Source organism: Lycorma delicatula, chromosome 12, assembly GCF_047948215.1.
Source record: "Lycorma delicatula isolate Av1 chromosome 12, ASM4794821v1, whole genome shotgun sequence".
Taxonomy (NCBI): domain Eukaryota; kingdom Metazoa; phylum Arthropoda; class Insecta; order Hemiptera; family Fulgoridae; genus Lycorma; species Lycorma delicatula.
The window spans coordinates 2,030,883-2,054,049 of record NC_134466.1 but is presented as its reverse complement, the minus strand read 5'-3'; the positions used below and the strand labels follow the sequence as shown (position 1 = coordinate 2,054,049).

The following is a 23,167-nucleotide window of genomic DNA, read 5'->3' as shown; positions in this document are numbered from 1 at the left end:
GAGGTTGTAATTTGTAAAGGCAAATAAAAACTAATACCCAGTTTGTCTTTTGCTATTGATCAGGTGAATACATTGATCTGTGTTGTAAAAGTTTACACACAAGTCAACAAAAAAAAAATAATTGAACTTGATAAAAGTAGGTGAATCAGAATGTATTTTTTATGCTGATTCTTAAAATGAAATTTTTATTCTACATCGCCCTGAGATTTTTAATTATGACTCTTTAAAATAACTTCTTAAGGGACTAATCAACCTTGATATTTTGCAAAAAATTTTTTCATAAAATTTTTCCATTGATTTTCATCATACTTGTGTACTTAATCTTGTGATAAGATTCATTTTTTAAATTAATATTTCAAGGACAAAAAATAATTACTGATCAGAAACAGTCAAAAGATCCGGTAAAAACAGTAAAAAACAGATTTTTGAAGTCTAATTTTTGATCTAGGATAAGACAGGTGGTTTAATTAAAATCATTTTAAAGATTGTTTCTTTATGAATTAGTTTAGCATCCAGTTACTGTTCTGCATCTGTTTGTTTACTGTATTGGATAGCAAAACATATTGTTTTTTGTCGAAAATAGCAAAATTTCTTCTTTATTGTGAATGTTAATAGTGTATTGTGTAATTCGAGGTCTTTCCTTTCTAATTCGTGGTCAATTATTAGTGCGTTAGTAAATTAGGTTAACCCACTCCACGGGGTTAGTCTACTGGTGAACTCATCACAAATCACCTGATTTCAAAGTCAAGAATTAAAGGTTCAAATCCTTATAATGGACCTTTTATATGGATACATATTATCCTCATTCATCCTCTGAAGTAATACCTTATGGTGGTTCCAGAGGCTAAACTGTAAACGAAAGTAGTCAAGTTAGGTTATGTTTGGTAGGCATGTTTTCTTTTTTTTGGTCCTCATGTGTTTTCAAATGTAACTGCCAACCACAATTACCAAACTAAATATTTGTTGTAGTTTATTTACAGATTTAGTTTTTCGTCTAACATATCAGTAGGTTTTTGGTAGTAGTACAGTTGCTCTTTCATTATGGGTCAAAAACAATCGACCAAAAAAGAAAAGAATACTTATAATTCTGAGAAAAATAAACCACAATGGTGTAGAGAAATTTTGTCAAATAATTCCCCACCAAACTTTTCACAATCGCATGTAATTTATTCAGCTTGTAAATTTAATTTGAATCCAGTCTTTGTTAGCTTGTTGCTAACAAAACTTTAGATGTTGCTATTAGCTATGATGGTACATGGCATAAGAGAGGGTACATCAAATTATGGAGTTGGGTGTATGTTAATTGATTAATAATTAACATAATATAATTAGTGTTAACACTATGCTATAGTGTTACACTATTGTCAAAGTTGTGCCGTAACTAAAAATCAGTTAGGAGAAAACAGGCCTGAGTTTTTCTTCTAAGTATAAGGGGCATCATCCTAAATGTATCCAAAATTATGATGGGTAGTCCCCAAATATGGAGACTGTTGCTGCAGAGATTCTGTGGAAGCTGTTTTTTTCCTATAAGTTACGGTAATCCACTGTTGTTGGCGAATCTTCAGTTTGAATGTGTATGGTAGCAAAACTAAATTAAAAAAAAAACAGGCATGTACATCTGGCTACACCTCTGAGAAAATTAATAAAAACTTGTGCTCAAAAAGTAACATAGCTGGTAAAACCTATGGGAACTTAAAAGAAAGCAATGTTATTAAATTAACAAGATTTTATAAAACTGCAGTTTTTTCAAATATTAGTAAGGACGTGAAACAGGTAATAATGGCTACCTTACACCTCTGCCTCCACTGAACAAGAATCAAAGCGCATGAAATGTTTGTAGGCAATGAGAGTAGGTGTTTCTACATGAGTCTTGGCTAATTGTGAAAAACCCGGAAGTCATAATGACAATATCCACACACCACTCAACACAATAGTTTTTAAGATATGTTGCCCCAATATATCAGATTAGTTGATCTCATTGTTGGAATGATATACCCAAGGGCGCACACAATGTCAGTGAAAAATCTTAAAATGTAATTTAGTAATGTGGATACTAGTTTCATTTTTAGTCATTTCTAGTTTATTTTTTATGTAATTTTTTTTTTAATACAGGTAGAAATTAAAAAAATATACTATAGTTTATACATTATCCCTACATTCAAAAAAAAAATCATTAGACCTGGTGAAAAAGTAACATATGATGTTCTGAAATTATAAGAGTTGTTGAAATTTTTCTGGTGAGTAATATGCTTGTACAATAGGAATTATTTACCAAGGTTACAGGTGTTTTGCATTGAAGGAAATTTTTTTTTAATTTGGGTGTATTACTCCCTGACATAATAGAATACAAAAATAATAATTACAGTAAAATTCGTACCTTTATTTATAGACATTTATGTTTGTCATTTCTTTTTTCTTATTTTCTTTTTGTGTTGAGTGAATTCTCTTTTTATCAAGCAACAAGTCATTCATCATAGATTCATCCCATCTGCCTTGATAATGTTGTTCCATCTGCAATATATCATGGTGGAACCTTCTCCAAGTGTAAAAGGAAAAAATCCAGAATGTAAAAAAAGAATTTTCAATGACATTCTGTAGCCTAAATTTTTGTAGTTCACTAAGAGTGAATTTGGCTTCACTTAATTGTGAAAAACTCTCAGTTAAATATTTAAACCCACTTCCATCTTTATCTAATGCTTTTACAAAATCCTCAAGTCTATGTAAAGAGGTTGTAAAATAATAGTCTGCTTTGACAAGGGGGATATTGACAACATTCTCCTTTCGTGGGGTAAACTGATTTATTTTTGGCCAGTCTTTAACTGTGTAACGTTTATCTCCAGCCAGACCACCACACAAACACAAGAAATATATATTTTATAAAGAGAATGAGAAGCCATATCACTTAGGTCAGCAATGAATTCGCCATGAGTTTTAAAATTTTTGATATTTTTCTTGTTTCTTTCATTTCTACAGCATGTGCTACTGGTATAGAAGAAAACTTATTCGAGTAATGCAACAACACTGCCTTTAAGATTCTTTTTGATGAGTATAGATAAACACCAATCATGAATAACATATTCAATGTCCAGTTCAGACATTGGCCCCTTAATATCATAGCAGGAACAAATTAAACCATCTCTGCTAAAATATTTAACTAAATTTTTGTTTTGATTTCTGTATTTTGAAATTTTAGTATCCTTGTTTAAAGATATGCGGGCAATGCTGCCGAGTCATTATGGAAAACTATAAAGAAAAAGATTGTGAGAGCTGATGTGACCTTCAAAGGGTAGGTCGATTAGAAGTTTTTCACCCACATAAAGGACTTTATTGGTGAGATCATGTACCGAGATGTGCAAGTGATTTAGGGGATAAAACCTCAGTGTTGGTTATGTCCCTCAGGCTGGCTCTTTGCAGTACCCAGAAGACAACCATGGAGCTGCTAGTGGATGCTGCATGCTGCTCGTCAGCTCCACACTATTGGCAGGATCCAAATCTGGTAAGCCAGTTGCCATGTCACCAGAAGGAGGAAGAATCCAAATGTTTTAGATGCTGGGATACAAGCCATCTTGCCTGTAAACTGCAAGAGGCCTGACCAACCAGCACTTTTTGTCGAAGTGCAAAGAAATACAAAATGTGCAGCCTGGGAAGTTGAGCTACAGGACTGGTAGTAAAGAGTGCCATAAAAGTAAATGAAAATCTTCCAAATCAATACAAACAGGAGCTGGAGAGTCTATGATTTGGTATCAGAGATTGCAAGAAAGGAAAAACCAGACTTCATGCTCTGCAACGAGCTAAGTATAGCATTGGCCACTGGGAGTGAGTGGGTCTGTGATGTTGACAGCAGCACCACCATTATCAAGGACTCTAGTGTCTTGCAGATAATTTGCCGTGGCAGAGGTTCAGGCTGTGCCTCATTGTCACACACTAGATATCCACTCATGCTTATAAAATTATAGTCACACATCCTGCCACCTTTTAAATTTTTTTTATCCTTTGTGTTTCACAAGTTTGAGGAATAACTAATCAAAGTTAAAGGCCATTGAATTTATAGTTAATGTAATCTATTTAAATTACAGCTGTTTCATAATGTATCATTTTCATTTATTTTGTTTTGTATTTCAGTTCTGATTCAGTTTGAATACAATTTTTTTTTTTTGTAAGTAAGTTTGACTTCTTTAGTTTTTATTTAAAAAAAAATAAATAAAGATAATAAAAATATACTTGTCTTAAATATTATTTGCAATAAAGTTTTAAAATAAATAAAACTTAAACAAGACTCTATCTCAAAAACATTTTTTTTTAAAAAGCACCAAAAATTTTATACTGTTTTCAATTATAAATTAAAACCATCAAGTATTGCTCAGCTTGTACAGGACTTTTCTTGCCTTCATTTTATATGTCAGGATATTTTATCATGTCCTTTACTATTAATGTCTAAAAATAGTGTGTGGAACTGATAAATTAAAATTATTTGTTGTAGGCAAAAAAATATTTAGACAATATTAATAAAGAACTGCAGAGAATTGAAAATACATTAAAAGGTCTGAATTACAGTTATGTAGAAGCAATGAGAGAACGTCAGATTTTACAAGAGGAAACAGAAATTATGCAAAGACGTCTTATTGCTGCTGATAAATTAATAACTGGACTTAGCTCTGTAAATAAACGGTAATTTTTTGTTTCTTAAATTAATATTGCTCTTATAATGTCAACATCTAATTTATCATCAACATAATGATAATGGGTAGGCATTAAATCAGTTTTTATGTTCAGTTGTAACATTGTCTTGTGCAGTTAATAAATAAATAGATTTTTTATAATGTGGTAAGAAAAAAGGATCTATGCTACACATTATTGAAGTAAACTGGAGAACAAAAGAACATTTACAAAAAATTGATTTAAAATATAAAAGTAATGTCCATTTCAATTGTTAAAAAATAATAGATAATGGGAAAATGTTATACATAAAAGATTAAATAAATTAATAAGTAATGAGAAATAAAATAATGTTAATAATACTTTTGGCAAATAAGTAGAACCTACAAAACTATAAAATAAGCATTTCTTACATTGTTTTTAGAATGAGTGAAAAATACAAAATTTTACCTTAGCTGTGCATTCTTTACCAATTTTTTTACAAAATAATTCTCTAATCTAATTATCTCTGACCTAGTCCTCCTCGTATTTATTTTTATTTTTACCAGTTTGGTTCTACTCTTGGATAGCATTGTTTGTGAAGTTAGCAATGAGTGAAACATTGAAAACTCACTTACCATCAGTCATTATGCTGCTACCTGGTTTTGTATATTAGTTTACAATGATTAAATTTACCATCTCTCTTTGTTTTGCAGGTTTTTAAAAGGACTTTCTTGTTCTCTCTCTTAAGCCAAAACTTGCACTCATCAAAAACACATTTATCATTCTCAAATATACCTTCCAGTTTTTTGCTATTTTTTTGGAGCCTATAATTATATTATCAAAAAACCATTTAAAACTAAAAAAATAATGAGCACTAGAAATGATAAAATATTTTTACGTCTTTATTAGATATATTTTTAATAAAAAATTAAGCTAGAAAAATGAGCCACAGAACTTGCTCTAAACCCCAAAGATAAATGTCTGTTATTACGTTCAATTTTACTGACTTCTTATTTAGGATTGCTTTGAATAGCCTGTGCTTTTTACAAATTTTCATTGAATGTGGAGGTAAGTTCTACACATATGTACATCCCATCATAAAGTTTTCCCAAGCCTGGCACTCAGTGCCATTTATTTGCCAGCCTTATTCTACAGTATTGAAGTTAAAGGAGATCCCATAATCTACACATAATTATGCAACCTTGTTCAAAAACTATTGCTCAACAGAGTGGCAATACTTAAATGTACAGGCAATAACCAGTCCTCCCCATTCACCTTCAGTCGTACCAACATCTTCCACATAAGTGGCCTCTTTTAACTTGAACACTGTTTTATTCACTTAGTTTATTCTATAAAGAATAGTTTATTATCAAACACTTGCATAATAATTTAAAGAAGGTGTTAAAAATGATATCCATCTACTTCTATGCACAACATGTTTGACCATGTTTGCAGCTACTCTTGTTAGCTCTATCCTGTCTTATTTCCTGGATGACATTAGTAATGTTTTTTCAATTCCTGCAAGATGTGAGGACTGCTCTTATAAAAAATTTTTCTTTTACATAACCTCACAGAAAGAAGTAGACTAGTCAGATGAGGGGATCTTGATGGCCACAATCCTTTAGAAATGATTTTTCCACAGAAAACATTTTGTAGCATCTACATAGAAGGGCAAGCAATATGGCAAATGGTGCTGTCCAGTTGCAACCAACAGTCACGCTTATTCTCTTTCAGTAAGGCTAGGAACTGTTGGATAATTTCTTGGTAGAAGGCAGCATCCACAGTTTTTTTTTCAAAAAACAAGGGTTTAATTTTCATCCCCTTGAAACCACACACCAATATACCTATTTTTTAGTGTAGGGGAGATTCAAAGAAAATGTGCAGGTTTTCAGTATCCCAAGTTCAGTAGTTCTGACAACTAACATACTCAACTAGATGAAACCATGCTTCATCTGTTAAAAACACTTGATTTAAAAAGCCAGTGAAGCCTCTAATGAAGTTCTTGAACCATTGATTGCCATGAACCCTTTTAGCATAATCGTATTAGTTAGCTCATGGAAAACCTTCTTCATTCAATATGGATAACACTTCAGCTTCTCTTCACTGCAGTGTGGGATGAAAAGTAGTATTCACATTACTCCACAAGTAATTATTTTTAACACTACCGCTTTGGCAGAGTGGTAGTGTCTCTGCTTTTAATCAAGAAGGTTATGGTTTGATTCCTGGTCAGACATTTTTTCAAACAATACCATACTTTATATTTCATATGTAACAGTAATTTTGGTGGTTAGTCTATTGTTTCTAAAAATTAATATTGCATGAGATCATAAATAACTTTACAAAGAGAAAGGTATATGCAGTAAAATTTTTATAATAGTTTTTTTAGGGAATAAGATATGATCTTTACTCTATAACTTGAATTGTTAATCTAAATAATTTATTAAAAACTAAATATTTATGACTATAGGATATTGTGCCATAAAAAATTAACAATGAATCAAAATGAATCAAAATTTCATCTTAGTGGGAAATGATATTATGAGTTAAAACTCATGAAATATTATAAATGGAAATTATGCGTAACATTAGCACTAATGCAAGTATGCATTATGCAAGCGTATCAGGAGTTGCTTGTTTGAATATGCTGTGTACATGGCTCTTTCCTCAACTACAAGATGGATCTGAGAATTTTATTTGACAACAAGATGGGGCGCCTACTCTCTGGCATAACTCTGTATAGGATTGGTTGAATGATCTTTTCGCCTAGTGCTGTATCGATCAGTGTGGTCCTGATGACAGAGCTTGTTTGGTGGCCTAGATAACTCAATCTGACTCTTTGTGATTTGTTTTTTTTTGGGGTTTTTAAAGGATCTCGTGCATGTGCCTCTGTTACCAACCGATCTACTCAATTTGATGCACTGGATTGAAGTAGCTGTCGCTTCCATTGCTCTAGACATGCTGGTTGAAGTGTGGTACAAACTATTCCATTACTTAGGAATCTGGATTTCATACTTCTAAGTATGAGATGATAGATTTGGTTGGATGTTTGTCACGGCATACATCCAAACAGAAAGTGTTCAAAGGTATTTATATTGTACACTTGGTTGGATCTTTTCATTGAGAGCAGATTTTCAGCTGATGCAGTGATCATTTTATGGTTTTATTGTACATACCTTTATTTTTATAAGTATTTTATACCATTCATTTAATATTTTTATCTTGTCATTTTATATGAACATCAATATTCTTATTAAATTCTTTACTGATAAGCTATTTATTTTTCCAGTTTCGACATGATATATGATCAAAGTTCTCCTGGCACCCCAGTAATTTTAATTTTAAGTCCAGGGTCAGATCCAACTAGTGAACTAATGAAACTAGCTGATCGATGGGGAGCTGGACCAAAATTTAAGTACCTTTCTTTAGGTCAAGGACAAGATAAGGTAAGGTATATTACAGATACTGTGATGTATGTTTATATAATAATATTACTATGAATTAGTTTTCACAAAAATGAAAACAAATGTTACAAATACTGTTTATTGAAATAAATGTTACTTAGAACATTGTAAAAGATATTAAAACTCCTTAACAATCTTTTTCAAACAAAAAAAATTTGTTTAAGAAATAAAATTCTTCATGCTTAGCAAAGATTGAAGAAGAAGAATTATATTAAAATATATTATTACTAGCCTATTGGGGCTCTACCCCCTGGACTACAGGGCCCAGATTAGCTCAGACAAACCCCAAAGCTGACCCAGGAGCTTCCCAGGGCCACAGGGCCTGCCACAGAGCTTGCTTTGCTAGTCATTCCCATCTACCCAGAGGGCTCTGCCCCCTGGACCCTGCAGTGTTCATTATCATCATGGTTGTGAGAATAATACTGATAAATAACAATTAAAGTATTCAGGCATAGAAACCTGAAAAAGAAACTTATTTACAAAAGGCAGATTATTAGTAATTATGGTAACTGAAGTACACACACCTTTGACGATGAAAAATTCATAACTTATCTGTTCTCAAATGGTGCGAGAACAAACAGACAAAATTTTGGCTTTACATATAAGCATATTCAAATAAATTAGAACTATATTTAAGATAAATAAATAGTAGGTTAAACAATAAGTATGTGCATGATGTTGTGTTTTCATGTGTAAAATGAGAATATGAACTATGTTCATATATTCCTATTTTACAATATTATTATAAAACATTCTGTATGTTTATTGTTATCTTTTTTATTTGAATTTAATTCAAGCTCAGGTATGATAGAGTTCTATACTGATAAGATGCAGGCTTATTGCATTAAAATGATTATTTTTGAATTTAGTTTACTAGAATTGCTACAGGATCTAAAAGGAATTTGGTTATACAGAATAGATGTTTGATTCCTGCTTACTATTTTTAATACTAGATTACAGTGAGTTGAAGAAAAGCTAAAGAGATAGAAAAGCTAATTTTGTACTTTACCAAGCACTAGATTAAACTGTTTGGTAAAATTTCTGAGATGTAATTTAATGAAGTATACCGCCAAAAGTAATTTTAAATTATTTTAGAATCTTTATTTAATTTTATACATTCACTCTCCACTTAATTTTTCGCTTGTCTCTGTTGATTTAATTTTCACATGGTGTTCCACTGTCAAACAAGGATTATCCTCATTGACTGAATTAAGGAGCCAGAGTTAAGGAATGCTTCTTGTGAGCATCGTTAGTAGTTCCTTCTGTTTCAAAGTTATCCCAGTTACAGGCAGTGGATCTCATTGGAGCATCTTGTTGAAACTGATTTCTATACTATGTTCTCTATCTACCAGAAAGCCTTAAGGATAAATTTTCTTTCCTCAAAGCTTAGCCTTGATTCAGTCATTATTTAATCACACCTGAAATCAAGATGATAGTTATTAGCTGTAAAATAGTGTTTACTTTTTACTTTTTTTGGGGCACCTGATATAAATTCTTGTAAACTAATGTACTTTTTGTTGTGGTCAGGTTTTTTGTTAATATTTTATGTATTTCTTTCCTTCAATACTTGAGCTATCTTCTCTCCTACTGCTTCCTTTCCAATTCTTATTTTTCCAGTTTCTCTTCAATATGACTTATTTATCCTACTAAAAGTATATGATTGCTTATAAATTGCAGTTATTACTTATAAAAAGCATTATTGCTTATAAATATTTGTATAAATTTACTTTCTTTTGTTATAGGCGGCAGTTTCGCTTTTAGTAAATGCAATAAATCGTGGGAATTGGTTAATGTTACAAAACTGTCATTTGCCGATCAGTTTTATACGAACGTTAGAAAAGATATTAGACAAAAATACAAAACCACATCCTGATTTTAGGTTATGGCTTACAACTGATCCAACTCCGTCATTTCCTATCAGTGTCCTTCAGAGGTCAACGAAAGGTAAGTTTACTTAAAACTGACTTATCAATATGGTATTTCATTTTCAATTTTTTCCTTTTTTTTTGGAAAAACTACTATAATTTTTTTAAATACATATTAACTATAAATGGCTCTTGATATGATATGATTCTGGATGCTGTTTGATGTAGTGGAAACCATAGTGCCATAAGTAATGTTTTTACCCTGTAAATTAGTTATATTGTTTTACCGGTAACTATTTATCAGCATATTTACTTATAAAAATTAACTTGTTAGTGTGGTTCTAAGGAAAAGGGAAAAGATGTTAGCCATTTATCTTATAATTCTATATTTAATATATATGGTTTTCCTTTATTTTACAATGTCATGTCACAGTTGGCGTGACCCTTATCTCCCGATATTGTTCCAATGATGGATAGATTTTCTCCTCCTCAACCTTATTAAATTCCCAAAATCTTGTTTTTTTTTTTTTTTAAATTTTTGTACTATTTTAGTTTTGCAATTGGTGAAAGTCTTTTATGCTCTAACTTCAGTTAGATGTAATTTACTTAAATATATACATGTAAGTACTGAAGAAAACATTGATGTGTGAATAAATAAATTAATATTTAAACATAAGTTTATATGACACCTGTTAAGAAGGATCTAAATTATTATTTTTTTGTTCATTTGAATTTGAACAGAAAAATTCAGCTTACCATGGCAGTAACCCTAGTTTGCTTGCATGATTTTTTATACCCTAGTAAAATGATTCATTTCCTGCCAATAAAAAAAACCAGTCTGTAATTTGTACAATACGTAAGTATTATAACACCATTTACAATATTTTTTTTCTATACTCTTCACATTTTTACTTTGTGTACATTGACAGAATGCATTAAACAATGCTACTATGGCAAATTTTGCTAAAACTTTGTAATATTCAGGATATTACATCATTTGTGATGTAATATCATGTAATGATATTATGATGATGATGATGATGTAATATTATGTAATTTATATCATTTTGTGATAGCTAACTATGACACTATGGAGTTATATAAATTTAAAAATTGTATAACCACTTAAAAATAGGTAAACATTAGTTATCACTGATCAACATTCTGTCTACTGATGTCTGTTTGTGGTGGTTTCTTTGTAATGTGTAATTATATATTATTTTTTATCATTTACTTTGAAAGATTTTATTTTTATCACTATATTTATTTATTCTCTTACTCATTTTCTGAAAATTTTTATTAGATGTAGTTCATCTGACTTACAGTATTTTATTGTTAATGACTTTTATGTGATAATAACTCACCTGGTTGTTCATTCCATGTTAACTGGTGAAGGAGAACTCCTCTATCACTTCCTTCTCTTCTTTCTCCTTGGAATGTAAAAAGTAATTTTTTTGGATTGTTTTAGGGTACCATCTTCAACTTGTTTTATTAGCAGCTAATTTACCAACAAATTTGTTTAAATATGCTATTGGTCACAAAAATATAATGTTAGGCTAATTTATCAATAAAAAATATTGATATTGAAGTATATATGTAATTTATATACAACCAGAGTTACTAGATTTTCAAGATAAAATCAACTGAATAAGAAATTGGTAGTGATTTAAAAAAAAAAAATATGAATGGTTAAGAAATAAACTGGTACTGATCAGTTGGATGGTTGAAATTTATATACAGATTGTATTAACGATTTTAGGATACTATCTATTAAATTTCTTGCTAAGAAATTATAGGTATCGATCAATTACAGGCAAATAGCTGGAAATACCAAGATGCATAAAATTCTTACACAAACTTAATTATTTGATTTTACTTGTTCAGTTAGGGGGGATATATTTTTGAAACCTGAAAAAGGTTTTTAAGTATCGGTGGTTATAGAACAAATGCCAACATTCAATGATGGTCAACAAAAGGGAAATTCTTTGAACAGCTTGTGTAAACTGCATTAATTAAAATTACAGGTTACCGTCTGCTAACTTTGTTGCTAGTTAGCAGATGATCTTTTAGACATGAGTTTATTTTAATTTATGAAAGCGGTAAGGAATTTAAATGCACTAGTAAATATAATTACAAAGAAATAAATAAAAGAAATATAATGGTAAACTACTGCATAGTTGAAATTCATGAGCAACCTTAGTTACTTGAGACTTGAATAAAGTAGTCTCTGCCATCTTCCTTGTACAGTTATGTGAAGGTGAAAAGATTAATTATACCGCTCAATTATGGTTAGAAAAACAGAAAGTTAATTGATAGTTACAATATATGTGTAACCTGGAAGGGTTTTCTAAAAACTGAATTATTGTAAAATAAATAAGTCCATGATAAAATTGCTGTCAAAAAGTAGGAAATATTACATTTAATAAATATTTAATCCTGAACTTCTTCTGATAACTGCAAGTACTTCTACATCTCTTATTCTTGATATAAAGCTAGGAATTAGGTTTAGCTTAAACTAAGTTTTAACTTTAAATTAGGATTTTACCTTGTTTTTAGTTTTCCACAAAAACGGCTCCTAGTTATTTAACTTTTTATTTATCTTTGTTTACCTTTAATTTATTTACCTTCCAAAGTTCTGAATTGGGTCCTGTTTTAGATTAGTACACTAGAGCCAGATTTTGTGTGAGATTATTAGAAACACAAGACAGTGTGTATGTAAAAATTTATAATTGTTAAAAATATTTTATAGATAGCAGTTATAGTTTGACTGATTTATTGCATTTGATTATTGTAATTGGAATTAACATTTTCCTATTAATTTTTCTTATAGTGTAACTGAGGCTCCAAATGGTCTGAAATTGAATTTACGAAATACTTACTTTAAATTGAGACCTGAATTATTGGATAGCTGTTCTCATCCAAAATTTAAAACTATAATTTATGTATTAGCATTTTTTCATGCTATTGTTCAGGTAATGTTATTCATGATTAATTTATTAATTTAAAAATATAGTTTATACATTTAAAAATTGTTTCTTTTTTAACAGTTGTTTTCCCCTTTTTTATGCTTTAAAAATCTGTTTTATTTAAATCTTTTACAGCTTTTACATAAATTTTTATTATAGTTTTGAATAGTTTGAAGCAGCATGTAATTCACTTTTTTGTGTTTTTCAAGCAATAGTAACCTGTTTTTTTTTGCGTTGTCTTAAGTTTGAGTATGTAGAAAGACAAAGTAGGTACAATACAAATTTCAAAATTTATTCAGCTAGGTCATAACAAGATGGGTAGTGTGAATATTTTATTTTTTATTAAGATACACTATCTAGAAATATCTTTCAATATACTGAATCAAATGACTTTCACTACTAGAAATAAATAAATTTATTTATTGATTGTTTTCGTTGTTATTGTTGCTTCTATGTTTTATAAATTTTCTTAATTTAATTTAAGGAACAGAAGTACAAATAAGCTTCTTATGAGTTAGTCTCATAATAAAACCAATAATAACTACAACTTTATTCTATTAATCAGTTATAAATGTTATTGCTATGCTTACCTTAAGCACAGCCTTTAGAAAAAGATATGTCTATATAAAGTAAACATAAATGTAAAGATATATTTACAAAAATTAACAGTAATTATTAATGAATTTTATTGAAATGAGACTACTGGTCTTTTATTTCTCATCATATTCTTAACAGCAAACTTTCATCTGCAAAAACTGTAACTGTTCATGGTTCTTCATTTATTGAGCAGACTGAAATATAAGTCAACACACTTCATACGTTTATGTATATATCATACTATTTGAACCTGTTTCATTGCCCATATAGTTAATGAAATATATTTATACAGACATTCACTACATATAATATGGCTACAAAAGGACAAGTTCTTATATTATAAGAATGTTGTAATTTAAAATAATGATATATTCTATTGTATTTTTCATACAGTTATACTGAATTTCTCATGACTTAAGAGGATAAACTTCAGGAGTGCATTATAAGGTCAAAATAAACAAAAACGTGTCTTAAATGAATGTAGGTGCAAAAATGCTAAACATTCAAGTTTTAGTTTGCGGAAAATCTTTTCTGATTACTGCTCCAAAGGTGAAGTGATGCTATGCTATATAATACTTGGAATGGAGATAAATGAAGAAAAATTAGTGACTTGTATGTTATTTGATCCGAGAACATTTTTTTATTGGGCCCATAGAACTGTGTTTGATAGTTTCCAATATAAATGTTATAAATCATAAAAAAATTGAAATTAAAAATTCACTTTTTTAGTATTTTTATTAATAAACCGAAGCACATCAGCTTCCTTGTGGGACATTGTAGTTATTGAAATAATGAAAGTTCTATGAATAATATCATAATAATGATATGGCAATAAAATTGTTTTCAGATTACAGTTATAATATTAATTTTCACTTTTTCCCTTAGGAACGACGTAAATATGGTAAAATTGGATGGAATATTGCCTACGATTTTGGTGAAATGGACTTTATTGTATGTACTCAAATAATTGAAACATATCTGAAAAGAGTTGTGATGAGTACAGACCAACGAATACCATGGGCTAGCCTCAAATACCTAATTGGAGAGATCACTTTATTATTTTATCTTGTAACTTTTAAAATTTATTTTTTTTATATCTGACATTATCTTATGTTTTGTAAATTAAATTTATTATCAAAACTGAAATTTAATTATTTATTTTTAAATTTAAATATAAAAGCATCTCTTAATATTAAGAATTCTTTTACAATTTCTCTTTCCCTTCTAGTCACTCCAGATTGGAGACCAAATATTTACCAAAATATTGCCAAATATATACTTGTACTCATTGTGCCGCTATTTAAGTTTACTGAGTTCCTATATTTTTCGTTGTAATGAAGCCCTATATTTTTTATTGTATTTATTTATAATATTCTTGATAATGTGAAAATAGCAAATATAATAATTTCTTATATTTAATACTCTCTGAGTAGGATATATTGTTAAATTTTATAAGTTTTCCTAAATTTATCTTATTATATTTGTGAAAAGTAATATAGAATAATAAGTTTTATTAAGTATTCAAATTTTAACTTGTTTACTTTAAAAGTTCTGAAAACAAAGTAATTAATTAGTTGCTATGTAGAGATGGATATTATATTGTTTTTTTGTAGGATTACCTTTGTAACTTTTTCAGGTTTTGTTCATATATAAAATTTTAATGTTTTATTTTGAAGTATATTATAATCCTTATAACAGTTACATGTAATTTCTCATTATATAAAACATAATTAATAAAATTCAGCACAACTGAATTGTACAAACTATATGACTAATTATCCTTAAAAGTTTTTCATAGATCTTTGTTTTTTTATAAGACAATTCAGTTGAAGAAATCGTAAAAATTTTCACAAAGCTCTTCATGTGGAAGAAATGATATTGTAGAAAGGATAATCAAAGATAATTAAGGATGATTGAAACCATCCGAAGAACTATAAAAAGTGACACTGTAACGATGGTTGATTTTATTTACTGTATATTTTTTTTTTATATAATGAATTTCTTTTCAGGTTATGTATGGTGGACGGGTAATAGATGATTTTGATAGACGTATAGTAAAAACATATATGAATGAATATATGGGTGATTTCTTATTTGATTTCTTTCAACCATTCCATTTTTACAGAGATACTACTGTGATTATGTTATACCACCTGACGGAACCAGAGATGATTATATGGGTAAATAATTACATCAGAATTATAATTTAATGGTTATAATGCTATGATATTATTTAATGCTTAGATATGTCTTAAGTAACATCCTTAATCTTTTCAGACACTGACATTTAGAGAATACAGTTTGCATTTCTGAAGAGAATGTTAAGAATATTATTAACCCATTAGGTATGAAGATCTAAACCGCTAAATATTTTGGGATGTAGAGGAACGTAGGTTACCCAGTTGGCATCTTGGCCACTATTTTGGCTTCTTGTTCAATTCCTGGATAGGAAATATAGACCCCCCCAATAAAGAACCAGCTGGCTTACCAACTGCTAGAAGGTGGCTGCATGATACTGTATTTTGAGGATAAGAAAATGATAATGAGGATAAGGATAAGAGTAGTAAGAAGAAAAGGAAAAAAAGGTTTTTAAAAAGATGTAGAATTCAGTAGGTCAAATAGTACTATTTAACTTCTCTAAATATAGTAATTATATAATACTGTTAAAATTACTTTTTCCATAACTTTTTAATGAAAGATATGGAATATGCTCATGTTAAGGCATCAGTTTGACAAATTTGTTTTTAAACTATTCCACTGACTAGTGTTTGAATACAGTAAAAATATGAAATTTGAGTGGATGGTTTTATTGTGTACATAAAACCAGTTTACACCATGACTGCAGTACCAGCAAACAAGATATTTACTTTTGCCAGTTTTTGAATAAACTAGTCTTTTAAGAAAATTATCTCAAAATAATGTTATAAAAATGTAAAATTTTATTTTATTTATGTTAACTGTTATCATGGATATGGGAAATATTTTTGGCCAAGAATTGTATTGGCCTCTTTAATTTTTGTTTATAATGTTTCCTATTTGCATTGTATTAATGTCCGTATTTTTAAGTTTTATGTATTTTATTTAGAGTTATGCATTTACTTTTTTTTATTTCAATAAATTTTATTTAATTTCACAATAAGTAAGAAAGTAAATCATAAAAAAGTTCAAATTTCATAACAAATTGTGTATTGGGTGATGAAGATTTGTTCACTTTATTTGTTAGCAAGTTATGTTTTTGTTAAGTTATTTTTATTACTGACAATTCACTTTCAACATACTGCAAATACAATTGAAAAAAGCTGGGAGCTATTAACAAGAGTTTGAAAAAGTGAATTATTAAATGTAGCAGCCATTTTTTTTTTTTAAATAATGGAACATCAATCATAAAATTTTCTTCAAAAAATTTGGTAATGGCAAACTACATTAATGTATTACACGATGAAATGTTAAACAAAGCTAATGTTGTCTTGTTTCTTCATTTTTGATAAAATAATGAATGATTTATCAGGGCCAATTATACAGAAGACCCTGGTTATATTTTAGCTTGTAGATGGTTGATTTAAGTTTCACTATGATGTCAGACAGCTAGCTTAAAGTGAGAACAATTATCTAGCAGTAAAATAGTGGAGATAAATTTTTAAAAAATGACCAAAAATCAATGTTTGCATTAAATATATAATTGATCATATAGTTGCCCTGGAACCTGTTATTCAAAACGTCTTCACCAACACCTGGTTGTTGTATTTTTCAATATGCAAAGGGCATATGACAAGGCATGGATGAGAGGAATCCTAAATACACTGCATGAATGGGGTGTAAAAGGGAATCTCCTTGCATTTATCAGGGATTCCCTCAATAATCAGTCCTCTCGAGTTTGAGTTGGAATGACAGTATCCATACCCATAAATAATATAACAAACTGCATGCGGAAACCCATTATGTGCTCATTATTTGTAGTTGATTTTGCAATTTACATTGCTTGTAGAATTTTAGCTACTGCTGAGAGGCTGCTCCAAAACACAGTAACCTGTATTGTTGTGTAATACTACTGGATTCACTTTTCTCTGGAGAAAACAAAATTGATTTGCTTTTCTTCCTTGAAGGAATATATTGACTCTCAACTGTTTTTACATGGTGAACCATGTCTGCGAGTTAGATTTCTGGGATAGGGGGAGCACATTTGAAGGAGATAAAGACAAAGTATCTAAAAATGCTAAACATGCTGAGGGCTCCATCTAATAATCGGGGAGCTGATCATATATGCATGTTGCATTCTACTGAGCTTTGATCCTTTACCGTTTAGACTATGGCTGCATGAGCCACTGCTCTAAAGATGCTCGATGCAGTCCTTCATTCATTTGTCTGTCTTGCTACAGGTGCATTTTATTCAAGCCCCATGGTAAGTCTGCTAGTGAAAAGCGGTGAGCAATTTCTTTGGAATAGACTAAACCAAATAATCTACTCTAATGAAGCTCGCATTTAAGCACAACCAAATCATCCTTTGAATGAGGTGTTCTCTAACCCACACCTTAATTGATATCAGGAACAAACCAGATCTACTGCTCCACTAGGCATCAGAGGTCAGCGCCTATTCCTATCTCTAAATGTACAATTACCTCCAGTTCTTACTGTACTCAGTGTTATTACCCATCTTGATGGTCATTTCTGGTAAATTACTGCTTTAGTCTTTGTTGATAGCACAAAAAGTACACGATTCTGGTTATCTAACTAGAAAAACTTTATAATATTGTAAATAGCATGGATCTTGATGTTGTAGTTTATACAAACAGCTCTAAATATGATAACTCTGCTGGTTGTGCTTTTGTGATCAGCAATAGAACATAAATCTTTGGCATTCCCAGCATCATCAGTGTTTTCATTGCAGAGCTGTATATTATTAATAAGGCCTTAAATATAATTAGCCCAACTTATCGACATGTATTTATCTATTCAGATACGATGAGTGTCCTGCAGGCGATTAGTGACATCTACTTTAAACACCCTATTGTCTATGATATGCCATTATTTCTGAAATGACTGCAAAATACAAGTGTGAACTTCTACTGGAATCTCAGGCAATGAGCGCACTGATAGTAAAGCTAAAGAGACTTGTTTACAGCCTCCTTTCGCTAATTGGATTGTTTCTGAAGGTCTCATCTGTTTTGTGAAGAAGGTGGTTTATGATGAGTGGCTAAGTGAATGGAATACTACCATCGACAATAAACTTTGTCTAATTAAGAGCACTGTATCACTGTGGGCTGTTCATCCAGAAGTTGCCATTGACAGGATGATATTATTTGCTATTTGTGAATAGGTTACACTCGCGGACCTCTCACGACTCGGAATAATGTACCTGTTTGTGTTTGCTGCGACTGTCATCTGACGGTACCCATATACTTGTAGGCTGTATCTGTTACTCAACAGTGCATCATAAATTTAAATTAGAGGCTAACATCTGTAATATTTTAGGGAACAAGACGGCAATGTTATCCAATATCTTATAACTTAAGGTCATGCATCTGTATTCACTTATTTGATTATTCTTATAAAGTGTTTCACTCATACATGCTGTTTATGCGTGTTTTAATTGTTGATTTTAATTATTTTACATTGCTGTTATCTAAATTTTTAAGTTTGATGATATTTGGCTAAATTGGTTATTGTATTAATTTTGTGTCCAGGTGCTAATGACACTTCATTGTCCACCCAGAAAAAAAATAAGTATATAATGCCATTTGTGGCTGGAAGCCATTACAAGAGTTTGAAAAGAGGTGGTGAATGTGCTGTTGCAGCCAATTCTAAATAACGTAATATCAATGCTAAAACTCTTTCCGCAGTTATATCGTATATTACTGTTTCTTTTTTCTGTTGAAGTTCAGCTTCAAAAAAATCCTTGTCTTGCTAAAGAAAACACAAGATTTCTTATAAATTTCTATTTTCTAATGTATTCATTTGCAATTCAGTAATACACTTAGATAAATGACTTTCCAACTTTCTAATACATTCAGTATAATGCTATTTGTCCAACTCTGCAAAATTGGTTGTCCCAACTTTGACCGTATCATTTGAAATGAATCTTTATCCAGCAAGCCATTTTCTTCAGGTTGGGAAGAGAAAGTAATCGCTGGGAGCCAAATAAATTTGGCATATGTAGAAGCACTTCAAAGCATAGGTCATAGTTTAGCAGCAACAACCCGAGATGTGTCATGCAGGTGCATTATTGTAGTTATTTTTGTCCATATATGGACTTCTAGTTTAAATAATACCCTTCAATTGGTTTAGTAGAGAAACGAAATACTTCCTACTGATGATCCTGTCTTTTTCCAGGTAGTCTATGAGCCCTACATCACAATGATGCCAAAAAAACCACAGCCATGACTTTTTCTCCAGATGGAATTGTTTCACTTTCTTTGAGACACTTTCACCTACTGTCACTCACTGTTTGCTGTCTGGCACGAAATGGTGAATTCATGTATCAAAGAAACTCAGCACAATTGTGTTTAAATAAATCTAAACATCCTTGAGAATTGTTCAGTCAAATGCATTTTTAGTAAACTGTTAACAGATGTGGCATCCATCAAGCGGCAAGGTTTTTCATATCCCAAACATCATGTAAAATCTAGTGAACATGGTCTAATGAAAGTTTTACAAAGTCAGCAACCTTTTATACCTTAAGTTCGCAATCTTAATATGGCACTGAGTGGATCTTTCTGTTGATTTCACTGGTCTTAGCGGTCTTTGGGTGTCCTGAGTGTTCATCATCTTGCATGGATGTACAACCATGTTTAAATTTAGTAGTACATTGTTTTACCATTGAAAACAACGGGGAAGAATCCTTTGAAGTGGAATCTAACACTTTTTGTATGTCCATCAGGGATGTTGGGATCAAACCTTTTAAAAGAGAGCACTTAATAACAGTTCAAAGTTCAATTTTATTCATTTTTAAGATATTGTCAGAACTTGCTTACTTTACTTGATCGCCACAAACCAGTTACAAAACATATGCTGATTCTTCACCTCACACCATCTAAAGAATCATAGTAATTTATTTATACTTTCCACCACAACTTTTCGAGCCCCCGAACAGGTTGAGTTTCTAGATAGCAATAATATACAAGCAAAGATGCTCATAAGGCTTATCCTTTCTAAAAAACTATATAAAAAATATGTTGTAATTTTTTTGCTTATTTGTCTTTCAAGTTGAATATAATATTAAATTTTAGGAATATCAATGTCATATAATATCAATATTATATGTTGTTATTAAAACAAACTATTATTATAACTGTATTGTAATTTGTCTTCAGCTGCCATTAACCAGTTACCTTTAATAAATGTTCCTGGTGTTTTTGGATTACATTCAAATGCTGAGATTGGTTACTATACTGAAGCAACTAAAGAAATTTGGGAGCATTTAATTACTCTTCAACCACAACAAGGTTTATAGTTTATATTAATATTATTTATACTATGGAAAGTGTACTTTTTGTGCCTTTTTAAAATTAATTTTCATGTTTTATCGAAATTAAATAATTACACTGGTCTACAAATTGGAAAAAACTTTTCATAAAAACCCCAATAAGTGAAGTTCATTATTCTTTATGCACTGAATCTGAAAATGAAGTCAGTTTTTCATCATAACACATTTTTGTTATACAGCCTTCAGAAATTCCTAAATAATGTGAAAATTAACAAGTTTGTAGGTATAATAAACTTTGCAATGAGTTATATATATTTTCAATACTCATATTTCATTTTGCTTATTGAATAAAAAACCATGTGGAATATAACTACAAAAAAGTGTACCTAAAACTTTTGATAACTGGAGTCTGTGAACTAATAGATTACTTCTTCTTCTTGTGCATGGTTGAGAGTCCTTTGTAGAAACCAACTGTATTCACTCATCATCAGTTCATCCCATTTACCTTGGTAATGATGCTCCAAATTTGGTGTAAAAACATCAAGATGAGAATGCAAAAAAGGCATTTTTAATGGCATTCAGCAGCCTAAATTTTTATAGTTCAACAAAAGATTTTGTACTAAAAGATCAATGTCTTCTGCTTTGTTATTTCCAAGAAAACCATGGACTACATCCTTAAATGACTTCCAGCTGCTAGCTTTATGTAATTCAACTTTGTCATAATTTTCATCATTGAGTAATTTTTTAACTTAGATCCAACGAATATTCCTTTTTTTAATTTGGCTTCAATTAATATAGGAAACTTAACTAAATATTTAAATCCTTTTCCTTCTTTATTAAGTACTTTTATTCTCAATCAACCCCAGTTTTATTCGTAAAGGTGGCAAAATAACATGCTGAGGGTTGATTTTATTTTTTTCTCCAGGAAAGAGAGTAAAAAGAGAAAATGTCTCTTTTTGGCCATTCTTTAACCATATTATGTTCATTTGTTGTTTAATTGTCCCATAAACATAATAAAAGACTATATTTTGTTACGCCATCTTGCAGACCGAGAAGAGAACCAATAACTTTTGAGGTCGCCACACATACACCATAGGTGAACATTGTAATTCATTGCTTTCAAAATTAATGACATTCTTTCATATGTAACTTTCATTTCAACAGAATATGCTATTGGTATAGAAGGTCCTGTATGAATTATGCTTGTTTTTGAAGAATTGAGAATAAGCCCTTATTATCAACATTATATGCAATACCCAGATCTGGGTATTGCATATAATGTTCAGTTGACAACTGATCAACTGTCAATCCTATTGACAGATTTCTACTTGGTTTTTTTCTGTTTGTGCTAAACAAAAAGGTACCTAGGGCCTGCCACAAAATAGTGATGGTATTTTTTGGTAATTCTTACCTAGCATTATGTTTCTAATTACTCTTATTACTTAGGCTGAATTGATTTAATTTAAAAGATAGTTAATAATTGGAAAGTTTATACAACTTTCAGATAAAATAAGTTAAATTATTATTAACATATATATATTTTTTTTTAATCCTATTAAACAAGGATAAATCAAATAAAAGTTATAGTCCTGTAATATTCTACTTTTAAAAATAATAAAAATATCAAATTAAAACATAACTTAAATTCAAAAGAAATAACATCTGTCTGAAAAAATGTACTAATTCTGATAAAGTTTCAGTGTGTAATACAGAACAAAAGGCATTGCCTACTGAGTTTGTGATTCATATTAAAGATTTTTAGGTATTTCTCTACAAGAACTTGAATCTCAGTTCAATGTCATTCATTCAGTTATGGTTTAAAACTTAAATACTTAAATGGTATGCCATTTGAAATATTTTTTTAATGAAATTGTAATTCTTTATTATCTGACAATAAGTTTTCGTCACAAATTCAGACAGTTGCTGTTTCTTGAATTAAGGATAACTTTTGCCTCTTAAATGACTTATCACATTGCTGAATTTACATTGGATAAGGCTTTTGAAATTTTTAGCTTTTAGCTCTCTCTTGTAATTCATTTTTACATATATTTTTTTAAATTTTATTTTATCTTAGACTGTCCAAAATGGTTATTGTTAATTTTCATCAAATGTACTACATTTTCCTTAACTTTTCTTTTAATTTCAGTAATAGTAGGATAACCAATCATTTCTTGGATGGGTTTCTGTTAAATAATGTTTTCTTAACATAACAAACAAGCT

General features: G+C 30.1%; 1 pseudogene; it reads left to right on the top strand.

The window, feature by feature from the left end:
• LOC142333401 (dynein axonemal heavy chain 10-like) overlaps positions 1-23,167 on the top strand; it is a 70,214-nt pseudogene that overhangs the window by 11,742 nt on the left and 35,305 nt on the right.